This window comes from Glossina fuscipes, unplaced genomic scaffold (assembly GCF_014805625.2).
Source record: "Glossina fuscipes isolate IAEA_lab_2018 unplaced genomic scaffold, Yale_Gfus_2 1, whole genome shotgun sequence".
NCBI lineage: Eukaryota > Metazoa > Arthropoda > Insecta > Diptera > Glossinidae > Glossina > Glossina fuscipes.
In genome coordinates, this window is record NW_023998415.1 from 38,784,104 (window position 1) to 38,801,463 (window position 17,360).

General features: G+C 32.4%; 1 long non-coding RNA gene across 1 annotated transcript; it reads right to left on the reverse strand.

Moving 5' to 3' along the window:
- Positions 1–87: 87 nt before the first annotated feature.
- On the reverse strand, positions 88–1,628 carry LOC119631748. The gene is made up of 2 exons (XR_005246716.1): positions 1,567–1,628; positions 88–468 (listed from the first exon to the last, which is right to left on the reverse strand). It is a non-coding gene; the product is annotated as an uncharacterized LOC119631748 (long non-coding RNA).
- Positions 1,629–17,360: the final 15,732 nt, after the last annotated feature.

The following is a 17,360-nucleotide window of genomic DNA, read 5'->3' on the forward strand; positions in this document are numbered from 1 at the left end:
TATATATATATATATATATATATATATATATGTTTATATGTATATATATATATATATATATATATATAATTTTATATGTATACGTACAATTTGAAGTTATATTTTCATTCCGATGTACAATAGAATATGCATCGCAAGCACATAGGAATAAACAAATGCAGAGATAGATATATAGATACGAGTATTGTAGAGATAAACAGATGAATGCGAAGCAAAAGATTGTTTGATGGCAGGCAGAGCAGAAGAAAAGAAGAAACCTGTTGATTTTACACATACATATTTGTTAGTGAGTATGTGTGCACTTTTTAAGGTCTTCTCTCTTTCACTCTCTCTCTCTCTCTCTCTCTCTCTCTCTCTGACTGTCTGTCTTTCTCTTTGTCTCTGCTGTTTGCTTTTTGCCGTTTTCTGCACAATTTTCGATTGTTCAGTTAACACAAATAAATACTTGACGCGGTCTGCTTAGGGTTTCTTTTAATTTATTTTCATTATTTTATTGCGTCTCTATATACATATATGTATCTTTATATATGTATATTTATATGTATATGTATACACATATATGTATGCGTCTATAGTATGTCTATATATATATATATATATATATATATATATATATCTATATTATATACATACATACATATATATATATGTATGCAACATACAGTAGCACTTGTTAGATATTTCTTTTAAATAATACGTGCGTATTTGCGTATGTATCCGTGGATGGAATGCGTATATAATGATGAATATCGTTTAACTATTTCACTTGTTGCTATTAACAGCTTCAAATGTTTATTTGTTTGTTAGAAACTTCTCTCAATTACAAGATGTTTGAGTTCAATTTATTTTCTTCTTATGTTAACATATATATACATTAATATATACATATATATATATATATATATATATATATATATGTATAGTTGAATATTTTCTTCTTTTCTTTTGTTTTGGTTTCTCCCTTTTTAGAATATTTTAAAATATTACTCTCGTCATCTTTTCTTGTTCGATTCATGAATATTTCAATAATTCATAAACGGTTATGAGCGCTTAAATACGTTTCTTGCATTATTTGAAAAGCGTGTCGAAGCGAATCAATTAACATTTTCGCGTTTATAATGAATTATGGACACATTTGCACTTGCACTTCCATTTCCATTTCATTCAGTTTCAATTCACTGCAAATAAATTCAGCTCAGTACAATAACTTAGTTCAATTTGCGATAATAATGCTGCTCATCTCAGAAATTCGATTTATGCGGTCAAAGAATTCTTTTCATTTTTTCTTTCCTTTTATTTTTTAAAAATTATAAAACGAAAAATTTTTGCAATTATTTTCGGAAGCTAATGTTTTTCACTTTTCTTCTGTTTAAATGTATGTATGCATATGTAAATGCACACATGTTTTCTTTCTATTTCGTATCGATTACGGGTTAATTAGCTTCTTGTTTGTTATTTTCGATTTGAAGGGGAAAAAATAACGCAAAGAAAATTTGTTAAATAAAAATTTAAAAACAAAAATAAGAAGAAAACACAATCTAATAATCGACTACAACTAAGTATTACTTAGAGTTAGTTGCGTGTGTTGAGTAGAATGTCCGAAGTACGACTGCGACCGGAGAAACAACACTAAACTAAATATCGGTGAAATTCTTTGAATACAAGCCCAAAAGTTTTATGTCGTTTTCCATTTACATTCACAGAGGCAAACAAAATGGAAAAACAACTGTTATCTGCATATGTGTGAGTGCTTTTTGATTTTTTTTTTTTTTTTATCTCTACTGTATACTTGTTGTTCTCTTTACTTGTTGCTCTACAGCAGCGACTCTAATTCTCTTCTGTTTTTTTTATTTGCTTTTCTTATTAAATTCGCATTGTGTACGAGTACCCATGTGTGTGGTTTGACATTTAAAATCTCTTATTTTATTACAGCAGAAAAAAAAAAAAAAATAGCAAAAGAAAATACCCGGAGTTTAAATATCTTATTTCACGTTGATGTACATGCACATATACATAGTTTGGACTTTCTTCTAAACGAGTCGGCGTGAATTAAAAAACCAACGCAAAACACCAAAATTTTAATAAAAAAAAAAAAAATACAAAAAAAAAAAAAAAAACGTTAATTACCGATAACAGGTACTCAAAACTCTCTTGTCGTACGTCTATCGCTTATAATTTTCTGAAGAAACTCGAGAAAGACAGACAAGCAGACAGACAGACAGACAGACAGACAGACAGATAGAAATGAAAAATGAAAGATGCTCATAGTTTTTTATAAATATTAAAATGTACTTTTTTACTTTCGAAAGTACTTTTCTTTTAAAAATCTGCACAAAGGTATGTTAAACACTTCGCATTTTTGCCATCCATCCGCGATTCGAGAGAGCAAACAAGTCAATAAAGATTGAAAATCTGAAATTTAATTCAGCGGACAAAATTTTGTAAATTCCAGTTTCAAGTTTCTCTTCGACTAGTCGGAGCTTAATGCACCAAATCTTCGACGAAGATTTCGAGTTTCTTAAGAAAAAATTAATAAAGCATTTGGTGAACAAGTATGTGATATTACGAGAAATATTCCGCGTTTCTATCAACTCGTTTATAGATGGATCAATTTTGTGTTCAGTGTCGATTTACGATATTGTGTATCAAAGAGAGAGAGACCCTTTTTCGTTTCAAGAAAACGCGAACAGATCGATCGACATGATGAAATCGATAGAGAATCTCATGTCGATATTGACAATAGGGGAATTAAATTAGTCTACCTTTAGATGAGACTGGGCAATCGCCCTAATCGCGATCCAAGACTTGTAAAGAAGTCCATGCCACTTGACAAAGTTTATCTTTTAATCTTAGAACAATTTAACGTTGACAGCTTCTGTAGATAATAAAATCTATTATCACTACGGGTTACGACGGCTTCATTTTCACTAAATCTCCCATTATGAACGTTAAGTGGCCAAATTCTCTAACATTTCCATATTGTCAAAGCACATAAGTAGTCTATCAGTTGTTTGCCTCATTTCCAGAAACAAATTATCCGCTTCGTGTTCGGACAAATTGGAAAATGGAAAAATTATGGAAGGCTGGGAATAAAACGGATTTATTAGTAAGGGGAAAGGGACAAAAGTGGAGCGAGGTCGCCCTGACAGAATAGACATTTTTACATTTGTATCTATAATATATATCTGAAAGAGTATAGTATTACGAATGTAAGTAAGCAGAAATCTACAGTGTCGGCAACTCGTTCATTTCAAAAAGGATTCGATGAATATAATTGCTGTCTTCTTCTTCTTTCAATTTATGTCAAATTCATACTCAACAGTATTCACTTACGTTTATCGCAAGTTCATGTCAATCCACTCAGCCAGTCATTCCCATTGTTAGTGATAATCTTATTGTAAGAATGTCCAATTTAAGCGTATTGGTTATCACGGCTCTCTCGATTATCTAACATAATCGACTTTTCATTGTGAATAATTCTTCTTCGTAGCAAGATGCCGGTTTAATTACAAAATATTGCAACTAAGCAAAGTAAGAGAATTTTCATATTCTCTCTTTCGCACTTGTATTTTCTCTTACTTTTTCTTTCTCTCTCTCTCTTTCTCTTTCATTATTCTCTTTACTTATATTGTTATTCTATTTTCAATTTTTTATATATATATATATATATATATATATTTTTTTTTTTATAGCAATAAAAAAATCAGCAAAGTTTTGTGCAATTAATGCGTGAAAACGAGTTTCTCTTGTTTGCATATGTATGCATATTATGCATATAGCGCAAGATCGAATGCAATTGTGTGCGATATATGTTTGAACCTGTTTCACATGTTGATCAATTTCCAAATATGTTTTACTATTTACGCATATATATATATATATATATATATAGATACAAGCGTAAGGTGATATATAAATTAGATATATAGAAATCTCAACCCGGCTTCGCATGAGATCGAACGCATTGCTAAATACTCTTAGTATCGTTCAGTATGTTATTAACGCTATGACACACTAATTGAAAGGCCGGAAGTTATTGTATGAACTTTTAAAGCAGGAACTAAGGTATATCAAGTTCTGGAAGCTTTTGTTCTACATTCCACACCACTTCACTTTACTTCTTTCCACACACACACACACACACACACACATACATACATACATACATACATACACACACATACACACGCGCGCGCGCGCATACAAACGCGCACTCAAGCTTAATTACAATTATATAACTCGCTTAGACATTGAAAACTAAGTCAAAATCGTTGCATTCACCCAAGATAAATACAATGAAAAAATACTTTGGCTTAAAATATGGATAACGGACCAGTCAGCAAGTCGATCGAAATCAAATTTTCATTTCTTTAATTAATATTTGTATTAAAATAGATTTCTACAATTTTTTTTTAGAAGTTTTTCTACGCTCTCTCATATTCGCGGGCAGATCTAGCGAACATTTTTAAATCTAATATGCGATCTTGAATGAATCTATGGAAATCTATGCACTAAGCTTTGGCTTGCCTTCTCGATTTTTGTGAGAATGACAATTATGCCAGCTAGATGTTCATAAATACATTAAGAAATCTCATCTTGAAAGGAAACAGTGATACCGACTTTCCTGGATAATACAAGGGGAGGGAATGAAAACAAAATCAGTAGAATTGCTCAGGTGATGATGTAAGTGAATGGATCCATAATTGCTTGAGAGGTAAACAAACGATCAGAACGATCAGAAACGAGCAAATTATCATTGATGATAACAATACGGATCGAAACGCCTCTAAATGATATCAGCGGAATGAGGTCTAAAGACAAGCGAGCTTTATCAAAGTTAAGATGCAGTATAATGAAGACCATTAAAGGGAAGGTGTAACGATCAATAAAAGAGACCTTGGATATGCCGACAAATCGAGTGATGAAATCCGTCCGCAGAGCACATGCTTTAAACACCTATCGTGTCAATCAAATCAATATTGACTTTGTTCTCTTGAATACGAATATCACTTAATTATTGTTTGTTAAGCATTTTTATTACAATCTTGCAAATACATACTTAAATTCATTAGAATTGCTTACTACCGCCTTTATTTCGGACTTATAAAGGCACTGCAAGTATTGGTTACGTACTATGGGTGCATGAACTTGTCTTCATTCAAAAGTTATATAAATATAAATATTCCCGGTTCAAGTGTTTGGATTCATTTCGCTTTATCTATCGCCTATTGTTGGGGTTACCAAAATTCCCTACGCATCGTAAACTCGATACTTGACATTATTATCTGAATTGCACGGTTTAGAGTTTTCGAAAACGATCTAATATTGCTCAACATTAGGTTAATAATAATTGAAGAGCGATTCGAAAAGATGGCGAAAAATACATTAATAAATTGTTTGGGTTATATAAGGATAGTTTGCAGAAAATGCTTTAGTCCACTACCGACTAAAGCGACCAACTAACGACTTCAAGCTATTTGCTCGAGATGATTGAGAATAGGTACTCAACTTAACTTTCTTTTCATCTGCTAGGGATTATGACATCGAAGGCAAGGGAGGTGAAAAAGGTTACGATCACGTAAAGCCATGTAGATGGTAAAAATAAAATAAGTAAAAAATTCAGAAGAAATAGATTTGGAAAAATTGCTCGATTTCTCTCTCTCTCTCTCTTCTTTTTTTTTTCTCCATACCATACATATTTAATACATAAGCATTTAATTGGGAGAGAAAAAGAGGAAACGACGAAATTTCTTTTATCAATATTCGATCACCAGAGAGACGTTCGACTTGCAAGTCTACTTTGGACGCTACTAACTTTAATACATATGTAGAGCGAAAAAGCGATTGGGAAATTTTCGAAATTTAAATGAATGGAATCAAGTTTGTCTAAATCACAATAAAACCTAAGATCCATATTTATTATACCTTACCTCACTTGCTGTACAGGATATATCAAGTTTGTGCGCACATATGTAACACACAGAAAAGCTTAAAATAGATCCAATTTTTATTCGATTCAAAATCATTTCCTGAATTAATCTAAGCTTGTCAGTCCGTCTGTCCATCTGATGGCTGTCCATGATGATTAGTGTTCAAATTGCTGGACGCAATTTTTAAGGTGCTTTGAGACAATGACGTGCTTTGGCCCAAAGACGAGTGCAATTGAATATGGCTTCGATCGGTTCACTTTTTTGATCACTCGCCATATAACTTCCTATTTAAAACAGTCGTTATATGGTCATAATTGCATTTCTCAAAATTTCTCGAGGAAGGCGGCTAAGTAATAGTAATTCGGCATTCTAAATTGGTGTGGAACATTTGGACCAGCTGCGGAATATTTTTTGAACCCCACTCTCATATAACGAAAATTAAAGTTCATATGAGAAAAAAGTCTAATTTTCAGTGCTTCGTGACAAAAATCCGATCATAATAGTAATTTAAGATAAAAAAATTAATTTGGACCACGTAAGCCTGTTGGTGGATCCTGCCCTATATAAGGATTTTCATGAAAATTTATGTTCTTTAGGACATGAAAGTTTAGGTTATAATATTTTATGATGAAAATTGATCCACAATATATATATATATATAATTAAATGGTGCTGAATTTTGAGCACGTGCCTCAGATAGGGGCAGCCATTCTTACGGAAAGTAAGCCTTTATTTGCAAAGATGTCTAATTTTTAATATACTTATATAAGCTCCGTAGTAGTAAGTTCATATAAAACAATGCGTTCTATGGCAAAAATAAGAATTGCGTTAGACAATGCGGTGTATGGCATTTAATAGTGGGCTTAGTTCGACTATAATGTTTTCGTTTGTTGGTTTGAAACATGACAAAACGCACACGTATCGGTGATGTCTCCTCCGCGTGTACGGGTGGTGAAAGAAGGAAAGGGCTAGGAAATTTCCGGAGCCAGAGTGGTTGCATGTGCGATCGGTAAATATTATATCTTGACCGATTTGAATCTCCGAACACCAAGTTGACAGCAGTGCTTCTTATCTACTCAGCTATGCAGCAGTTGAAATGTGAAAGAATGTTAAGCATCTTAGTCATCTATACACGCAAAACTGCACTAAAGTGTGAAACCACGACTTTGCGATGAAAGCCCTACGATGCTATTAATATGTGTAACGATTTACTATGTCACGGATAGTATAGCAGCACTGTAATCGCCTTTACCCGTTCAAGCGGGCAGTATGTTAAAAAAAAAATAAAAAATATTGTATACCTTCTATCCCATACAGTCATCGTTCAGGGGGAGAAAACTGTGGTAAATTAAAATAATTGAAGCGCCATGTGTTGCGCTCTCTCCATATCAATCAAAAGAGCTTATATACGAATTAGCATAGCACATGGATGTATATCACGCTCCTATATGAATTTAGCCTTAGTCTTTGCGAAGCTTAATATAAACAATCACTCTTTACTCAACCTTAGCTCCCCGTTGATCGTTCAAATATCTCTTATATCTTTTCGTTTTCATTATTGTTACGCTATTAACAAGAAATTCAGAATTGATTCAATATCTACGAACAGTAGATTGTTGCACGCTATTTCTGGCATTGGTCATTGGTCTAATCGTGACCAGTTTACACATAATCACTCATAGGCGAGTTTTAGAACGGCACTCTTCAATTTTGAGTTATTGATTAAAGCTTTCGCTATACTCGAAGACTTGCTTGTAGTGGTTTTAAAGCAGATCTGCTTCAAACAAACAAATGCCACAATGCCACAGCTTGGTCAGCTCGATTGCTTTGGATTTTTTTGTTTTTGCTTTTAAGAATCCCGTTGTTTTTTTTTTGTTTTTTTTTTCTGCTTTTTGTTTGCTATGGCGGGAATAACAAAATCTGTACATATGCAAAAAAAAAAAAAAAAAAAAAAAAAAAAAAAAAAAAAAACGCAAATGAAATGATTTTTAAATATAAAGAATGTCCGTCCTTCAGTTTGCTTTCGTATAATTCATAATGATGGTTGGAATTACCATTACGAATATAGAAAAAACAATTTTGTAAAGATTTAGTTTACAGATTAAGCACATTTCTTAGAATTGAGTGACTAAACGGAATGAAATCTTTTTTTAACTAAACACAATCATGCTCCTATTTTTATAATCTCTTACCATTCTCTTCGATTTAAAATCCCCATCGCTCTCTTTAACAACTCGTGTTGTCGTTGTTGCGTGTGCGTATTTTCATAGATACACATACGTGTGTGTTTGTGCGAATAGTTTTCTTAATTCTCTTTAATTTCTGTTAATTAAACACATCGAGTCTCATCTATATGCACACAGGCACACACACACACACTTGAAGAGATCACTGACTTGATGTTTGATTATTGGATTTTGATATATGTTATTTCTCTACATACATACATACATATATATATATATATATATATATATATATATATTTTTTTTTTTAAATTAATTACACATTGCATATTACTCCCAGATGAATATTTAAATGTTGTATGTTTTCTATATTAAGGCCGTTATAGATTTTAAATTGAGACACTAATTATACGACAAGCTATTTATACGGTACGTATGTGTTGATTGCCTTTTTTTATTTTTCTTTCTCATATTTTAAGCATGCATATAATATAAAGTGAATGTACTTTTTAATTGAAAAAGCAAAAGGAAATTTACAAACGGCATAAATAGTATGTGTTGACAGCTACAGTTTATACGAAACTATATACGATTGCTTCAGTTTTGCTTAACAATGAATTCACTCAAACTCAAATAGCGGATAACAAATGATATACCATATTTAGCTCCTGCATCGAAAATTAATGACGTTTACACTCGTCAAGATCGTTTCCTCTTCATCACGATTAATCGACAAAGATATTGTCATCGATCACTTAGCGCAATTGATCTATAATATCCCATACACATTATTAAGGTCATAGAATCTTTGTGCATTTCATGCCCTTCAGTTCTCAACGCATCGAAAAAGACAATCAAACCCATTCATTTAAATCGTCTCAAGCTGGCAGCTGGCACTGTAACTAACATTTTTCTCAAATTTCATGTCAACATCTTTCGTAATTATTCGGACAGATCAACTTATACTCCTTCAAAAAAAGTCAATTTTTTGACGCTACCTTCAATCGTGAGATGAGTGAAAACAATGTCTTTAGAATAAGTTCTTGTTTGGGGTGTAAAAAGTGCCTGAAAGGCAGGCGGCGTGAAATCAAGTGTATAGGTTGGTTCCGCCTTGACGTGAATAGGATTTATGGTGGAAATGTGTTGAGAAATCAATGCAGCATTATCGCGATACGAAAAGTAAAAGTTGTTTGTCGTTAGTCGTAATTAGAAATGACGCTCAAGTATTATTGCCCGTTAACAGTTTCGCCTTAGACGAAGAAACTGAAAACCTATCCAATCAAAATATTCAAAGAAAATCTATTTTATATGACTTTTCGATTGCAGCGATTAAATTTTAAAGCTATCTATAGCCCTCTTTTAGTAAACAGAATTTTGTCAGGGAAATCATTTACGGTTTCATAATCCATTTCTTATAAATTCGACTAACACATGCTCATGTCACAATATTCCTTTCAGTCTTGCCTTTTCTGTGTCGTATTGATATGGCGGATAAGTGAATTTAATACTAAATTTTCATTTTCATTCATTGAATTGAATTTCAACTTTTATATTCAAACACTCGCCAATCAAATAAATATTCATGTCTTTAAAGATCACTGGGCATTAAAATTAAATGTGTTAGCTGCAGAGCCTCTTAAGTTAAAAATACCTCGCGAGAATGTCTGCAGTGTGTTGTCTTCTTTTTTTTTTTTATGTTCTTCAGAAAGTAACATTTTTTTTGTAATACTTACATATGTGCGCGAATTCAAATATCAAGTGCGATAGAATTTGCTTTGGTCGCAATTATAGTAAGTGCTCAGTCGGTAAAGGCCACAATATTTGTTCGTTGGCTACTCATCTATCACTTTCTCTATTTCCTCAATTCTTTGAGACCGTCGCTGTATTGCACGAATAGGGGAAAACTCTCCGAGTAATTTGGTCGTCATAATAAGGATATACTCAGTAACGTCCTCGACCATTCTTATTCTATGATATTCACTTCTTCATTTGGAAAAAAATTGTGAAAAGCGCGCTTTTTTTTTTTTTTTGTTACAGCCATTAGAGTCGTTTCGCCCCCAACTAAACGTTCGTTGGGCGTGACATATGGATTGATCATGTTAACATATATTTTTTATTATTGGGTGCTTACAAGGTAAAAAAAAAAAGAAGAAACAATAACAAAAAATTGCAAATACCAAGTAAAAAACTGTAAAGATCCGGTTTTTATGCGGCATTATAATGATGGCTTGTGTAATACACGTGAACATATTCATTCACATATATATATATATATATATATATATATATATATATGCGCGCGCGCGCGCGTATGTGTGTGTGTATCTGTTTGAGTGCACAAGAGAGTTTAAAAAAAAAAAAAAAATTGTTTTTTTTTTTTTTTCTTTTTCATTGGTCAAATTAAAAGAGAAGCCTACATATAACTTATAGAAAACAGTTTATTATGTGCTATGTAGCACATGGAAAACCGGTCTGTTTCTCTGGAATTTATTTAAATTTTCCATAATGCTATGAAAAAAATTCCCATCGAATGCATTTGAAAAGTCACCGAAGACATATACATCGTCATCTTCATCTTCATTTCGTTGCAAATGTGTTGACAAAAGCTCTTAATCAATTTGTCTTTTTCTCTTATTTCTTATTTCTCTTTTTGCATTTATCCCCCCAGGCAGTTTTGAAAGACTCAACTATTTCTAGTTATTATGCCGCTAAACTTGATATGATCGATGAATAAGAAGTGCAAGCAACTTTGTGCTCTTTCGCTTGGTTAAGGCACGGAGAAGGAGTGGGCGAGGGTAGGTAGGTTGGTTGTGAGCCTTTGTAACCAAGCACTTTAACTTTATGTAAAAATAGTTCTTTTTTTTTTAACGGGATGTTATTGCAAAGTGTCAACTGAGTTGGATCATTTTTATAAATATTTGTCGTGTCATGCTTGTCATTGTAATCTGTAAGGTCGAATTTTTAGGCGATGGTCTTTTTCTTTTTTTTTTTGTAGGTGTTGCATACATCCTTGTAAGTGCGATTTATCTCCTTTAGCTTTAACAATCAACTAATAACGATGGTCTATATGGCGAAATTTTTGAATTAAAAAAGCATACGGTAGCATGGAATGAAAGATCGACGAGAGTGAGTAAAAATTTAGATAGTAACTATAAACGATATAAACAAATGAGTATACCGTCCAACAATAGTTGTTTTTGAGAAAAAGAAACATTTTATTGCTATTTGCTACTCAGTCGATGATCGTTGCATATATATACACGTACATCGCTTGTCGTCATTGAACGACCGGTAAAGATTTAGAGAGCTCTACATATCGAACCTATTATGTAGCCTTCATTGAAAAGAAATTTCGTTTTTTTTCTTTTGTCAAGAATTAAATTTTCGTTTAGTTTAGTAGGCACGGTAATAGTGATGAGAGGAGTGAGAGGGTTGAGGATATGAAAGACTCCATAAAATAAACTTAGATATATTGAATGCATGGTTGCATGCGTATTTTTCTTTCATTTTATTCTTTACTTTTTCGAATGATTTTTAATGATTAATTTCTTTCAATGAACTAAACGAAACGAAAGCTAACTTGCTTTGCTTGCGAGGGGAGCGCTTTTTTTTTTTTCTTTTTTTTTTTTTTTAAATTGAAAAGAAACTAAAAATATCAACATAATAATGAAAGAAAAACAAGTTACTTGACTTTTGAGTCATGTTTAAATAACGCTGCTTAGCGAAACAATCAAAAGACAAAGATACTTATTGAATATGTATGTATGTATGTATGTATGTATGTATGTATGTATGTATATATATATATATATATGTATATGTATATATATATATATTTATAAACGCCTGTAGATAAACAAGAAAAAGAAACAAAACAAGAACAGCATTTGATGCGGCCTTGCATTCACGTTTAAAGAGCGTAAAAGAAATGAATTCACTCTATCTGTAGACAAGTAAGATAGATATGCATGGGCACACATATACACATGTGAATACACGTATATGTATACGAACAACGTGTAAAATGCCAGGCCACGCAATTACCGTTGCTTTTTCGATCTGCATGGTTACAAACAGCACAGCTTGCAATAAAAAAAAAAAAAAAAAAGTTATAAAGAAAAAGAATAAAAAAAAAAAACGAAATGAAATAAAAACAAAATCGAAGAAAGAACATTGCATCAGTTAGGCCGCACTTTGTAAACCTATTGCGATGCTCAGGATGGAGGAAGGCTAAATAAATAGAAGAAGAAAACAAAAAATGCATTTTGTGTCTTTCATTTTAAATGATCGAATATATCCTGAGTCAAGCATAAGCGATTTTTATCGATAAACTTTCAAATGTCATTTTTTTCCTTGAAAAATGGCGATTTTGCGATTTCCTTACGCAAAAAATTGAATCATTGATTAATCTCGATTCGAAATCGGGCCTTAAATCATCAAGGAAATTCTACGGGAAATGGAATACATTGTAGTCGAATGGAGTAATCGACAATTGGTGCATTAACGTTTCCCAACTAAGTTTTGCCAATTGTTGCCGAGTTGGTTTGAGATTGTCGTGACGGGACACGGACAGACATTTCGCCTATTGACCAATTCTAAACGACGTTATGCTCTTTAAACGCTTTTAATCTGTTCAAACAGAAATCAATCTCTTCGCCACATCACGCTAGTCCTTCGCAATAATATCAAATAAAATGGAAATCCGTTTCTTTTTCGCTTTCCATCTGTCATGTTCAATACCTCGAAATATGACTCAATCGCGTTTCGTTGCAGTCCCAATACGCCTATCGGCAAATTGGTTCGTCAAATCCATGATATCCGTGATATGCAATTGTGGAGCTTTTTTTTTCTTGTTTTTTTTTACACGTTTATAAAACTTGTTCCATATTGTTTTTGAGCGAACATTGAATTACGCACGCAATTCCGGTAGAATGAAATGAAATATGCCGGCCTTGTGCAATTTTTCGAAGAATTATACTGACTCGATTTACAATTGATCGACTAGAGCATGGGGAATCCAATCGAGTATCGAAACTTCTCGAGGATATGTGCGCAAACGATTCACAAGCTGAGAGATACACCAAGACTCTCTCATGCGAAGCCAGCAAAACAGTATCGCTTGGATCAGCTGATATTGTAAGATATCGAGAGTATTTACGTAATTTTGGGTTTTTTTTCTTTTTTTTTAAAAACTTAATTACTTGCGTAATTGTTTTCTTTTTTTTTTCTGTTTCAATAATCTATAGCCTGTCGTCGTTGACATATAATTGTAGTATGACTGTTATAACAATAATAACAATAATAATTTATATCAATCGTGACTCTAAGGCCATCGCGAATTTTTTCCTTAACGTCTATAGCTCATGCATATATATATAGATGCATACATATATACATTCCTTATTTATTTGATATCTAGTAAAATAATATTCAAGCAACATCTAGCGTATAAGTTATATTAATTAAAATCCGCTTCGATTTCATACACAACACAATTGCGTACGGAACCGGAATTAGTTGAATGAATTCAATTGAATCTAATATATGAACTTGGCATAGTCTGCGGATGTAAACAAACTAACCAGCCAGTTATAACATTCGATCCCGGTTGTTTTTCATATTGACTTTTTATACCGTTACGTTACTTTAACTTTCTTTATGTTAATTAATATTTTTAAGCATTTGCATGCAAAAAGCATTCCGTCATCCATACGTCATATACACATATATTGTTTTTTTTTTTTTTTGTATTTTATAAAATTTCCACAGATCTATTAAACGCAGACTGTTACAAACCGTATGCTTAGCTTAGCATATTGTCAAGTAAAGAAATGGTGACAAATATTAAAATTCCTCTCTATTTCTGTGCTAAGCTTTTTTAAGCACCGATCGTGACTGAAGTCCAGTGCATAAATACCGTTGTTCTCTGTGTAAGTTAAAGATGATGATGATGAAACGATGTAAACGGTGTAAAACAAGTCCAAATAAAAAATTGCTTCATATTATAAACATACAATAAAGAAAAAGTATTTTCTGTTTTTTTTTTTTTTTCAATTTTTTTCCTTAGGATTAAAAGAAAAGCACTTTATAATTTAGAAAATAATGACGAGGGGAAAGAAAGAAAAACTGAAAGAAATTGAAGGAATTTTTTTACCAATACCTGAAAAGGTAACGTGCTACCATATATAAAAACGTTAGATACGCTTTTGACTATTGTGCCAATAATATGAGAAATAAGAGTGTTTTGAAAAGATTACCGTACCAGGCGTAAGCACACTTTTCCTAACGCAACAAAAACAAATAAATATTTAATTTTGCATCTTTGCCGATTGTCATGAACTGCTTTAATCACTTAACTCTATTTATGACGGATATATCAAGATCAATATCCGTCCATCCGTCCTTGCCGAATTTTCTCATCACATTTCATTTATTATTAACATTATTACATTTAAGCAAATGCTTTTGTCCATTTGTCAAATCGTTGCATTACAATCTAATTTCATACTCATTTCACATACTCTGTGTTTGATGAGTATACGAGTATATCGGTTAAGTGGTCGACACAGTAAGCTTCACGTTCCGTTCAATGTTCTCATATGAATACAAATGGATAGACAAACTTTGCTTAATTCATTTTAGTGAAAAGTTGCTCGATACATAAATACATGCAAGGGATGAAGAAGTTTGATAAACTTAACATGCAAACACTGCCTCCTTCCTTTGACCCTTTCAAAATCAACGATTATTTATTCGGTATATTTTAATAATATCTTAATTAAATATAGATAGGCAGATATACTATACTATAACTGAATTAAATGAAAAAAAAAAAAAAAATACAAATTTGTTTAGTTGCGCAGGTATGCAAACTATAAAAAATATGATATAGAAACAAGTGGATTGAGATAAGAATTTTTTTTTTTTTTTTTGAGTCTCTTTTGTGTCTATAGAAACGATGTCAACATACATGAATAGTAAAGATTTCGTTTTATGATAATTGCGGAAACGGTGATACCTTTTAATAAGACCAAGAACAAGAGCGAGAAAGAAAAGAAAGCAACTAAAAAAAAAAAAAATTTTTATATTCAACTGTGGCCGATTCTTTTATACCGACTAACTTTAACTTATAAAAAACAAAAAATGAAAAAAACACGAAGAAAAGTAAAAAATTTCAATGCCCTATAATACTGGGTAGGCGTTGGTGCTTTTTCCTTTCTTTGTGCACAAATATTGTAAAGGCACTTGTAGAACATGCTTGAAACGTATACGAGTAATAAGAAAGAAATAAAGGAATTGTATTAGTTCATGTCGATACTGCAAAGATCACCTTAGATCGACTTGACCCATTTCCAATATCAAGCTTTATCGGTTTTTTTTTTTTTTTTTGATCAAATTTGAATTCAAAAACATTCTAGTCAAAAACGGACGGAAAGAAGGACAGACAAGCGTAAATTCACACAGAATTTGGTATTGGTTAAGAATATATATATATGTATATATATATTTATATATACTTTATACGGTGTTTTGAAGCTTCTCTCTGGGCATTGAAAATATTTTGGCGAAATGAGTATACACACCCACCTGGTAATGGCTATAAAGAGGGGTTTAAAAGAAGAGCATTTTATAGCAATTGTTAATAAAATAATAAGATAACCGGAGTGACCTTGTTGTCTCTCTCTCCGAAAGTTCAAATCTTCGTTCTTATTTGCTTTTTAATAACCTTCTACAGAGTCTATATCGGGAATGTAATATTCGCGCATATGTACTTTCAGATTCATTGCATGTCTCAACAGACTTTTTTTCTTCTTTTTTTTTTTACATGAATGCATATACTCTGTTAGATGAAAGCTTTGTGTTGCATCGAAGGTGTTTTTGTGTACCCATCGCCGAAGGTTGAGAGGTAGATTCATTTGGTCAAAAAGTTCGCCACGCCGAGAAGGAAGCATCATCGACCCCACAAAGTATATATATTTTTGATCAGCATGAAATTCTAAATCGATTTAAGCATGTCCAACTATCTGCCTGTTTGTCTGAAGGCATCGACTTGAAATTTGGCAGAAACATTCGAAGTTCTTGCGCATAGGTTGAAATTGAAAATGGGCCAAATCGGTCGAAGGATACGTCTATAGTGTCACGCAAACCGAGACCAGCTCTTTTTCCCCAATAGGAAACTCACTCATAAACTATAACAGACAAATCTACAAAGTTTGAATTTGAATGTTCTATGAGCGATATTATAGCATGTGTACAAAAATGGAAAAAAATTGACCACGCCTACCCAATATTATAGTGTATCAAAGTTTAATTGTTTTTTCAATACCATTATAACGCACAGAAACAAGTATACAAATTCTTGGCCAGTTTCCAATTTTGAATGCAGCTAAACATGTATGCCTGTTCGTCTGTCCATCTGTCTGTTTGCGCAACTTTGTAGTATTTGTGTATAAACATCCCCGTTGCGTTAGTGAAAATGAAGACATTGGCTATAAATTTGCAAACGAATTTGGAATTGACTTAAACATTTCAAAGGACACGTCTACAACGCCCACATGCCTATATGACAAAAACTTTTATTTTTAATAATAGAAAAGAAATCAGCTACGCGCACCCCATAGAGCATAGAGCATAAAAATTTTGTTCTTTTATTTCTTTTGTCTTTTTTGGGGTAAACGGCGACGCATAGAAAAGAATCCGGTCCCGACTGAGTTTAACTATCTCATTTGCTATTATTGGAAGATCATAAGTTTTTGTAAGAGAAGCGAATATTGTTGTTAAGTTTCAACTTTTTATCACAATATTTGCGTTGGCGGATAAAAACGCACTCGAGTGCGATCGGTTCAGGAACTTACTACAATTAATCATATAATGCTCATTTATCGGCTCGTTATGGCTACAGCGAAAAAAAAATAAAAATAAATAAATATCGATTATAATTAATTTAAAATTCAATCACTAACGCACTTGAGACTTGAACCCGCGATCATTGTGTTGTTGAGTCAAGACCCTTTACCTACTCGGCCACTCAGACGTATATTGATTTTATATTTTTCAAATTTTCCGCATTTTATTCATTTCTCCCTTAACTATTCGAAATTGGCCAAATCATCACTTTGTGAGATGATTTCAATATAGTTCCGGAATCATATTAGTAAGCACAGTTGAGTTTATGATCCAATCAATAATAATTAGAAGCAAATCATCAATGTACGCTTCGGAAACTTTCCCAACATATTTGCTT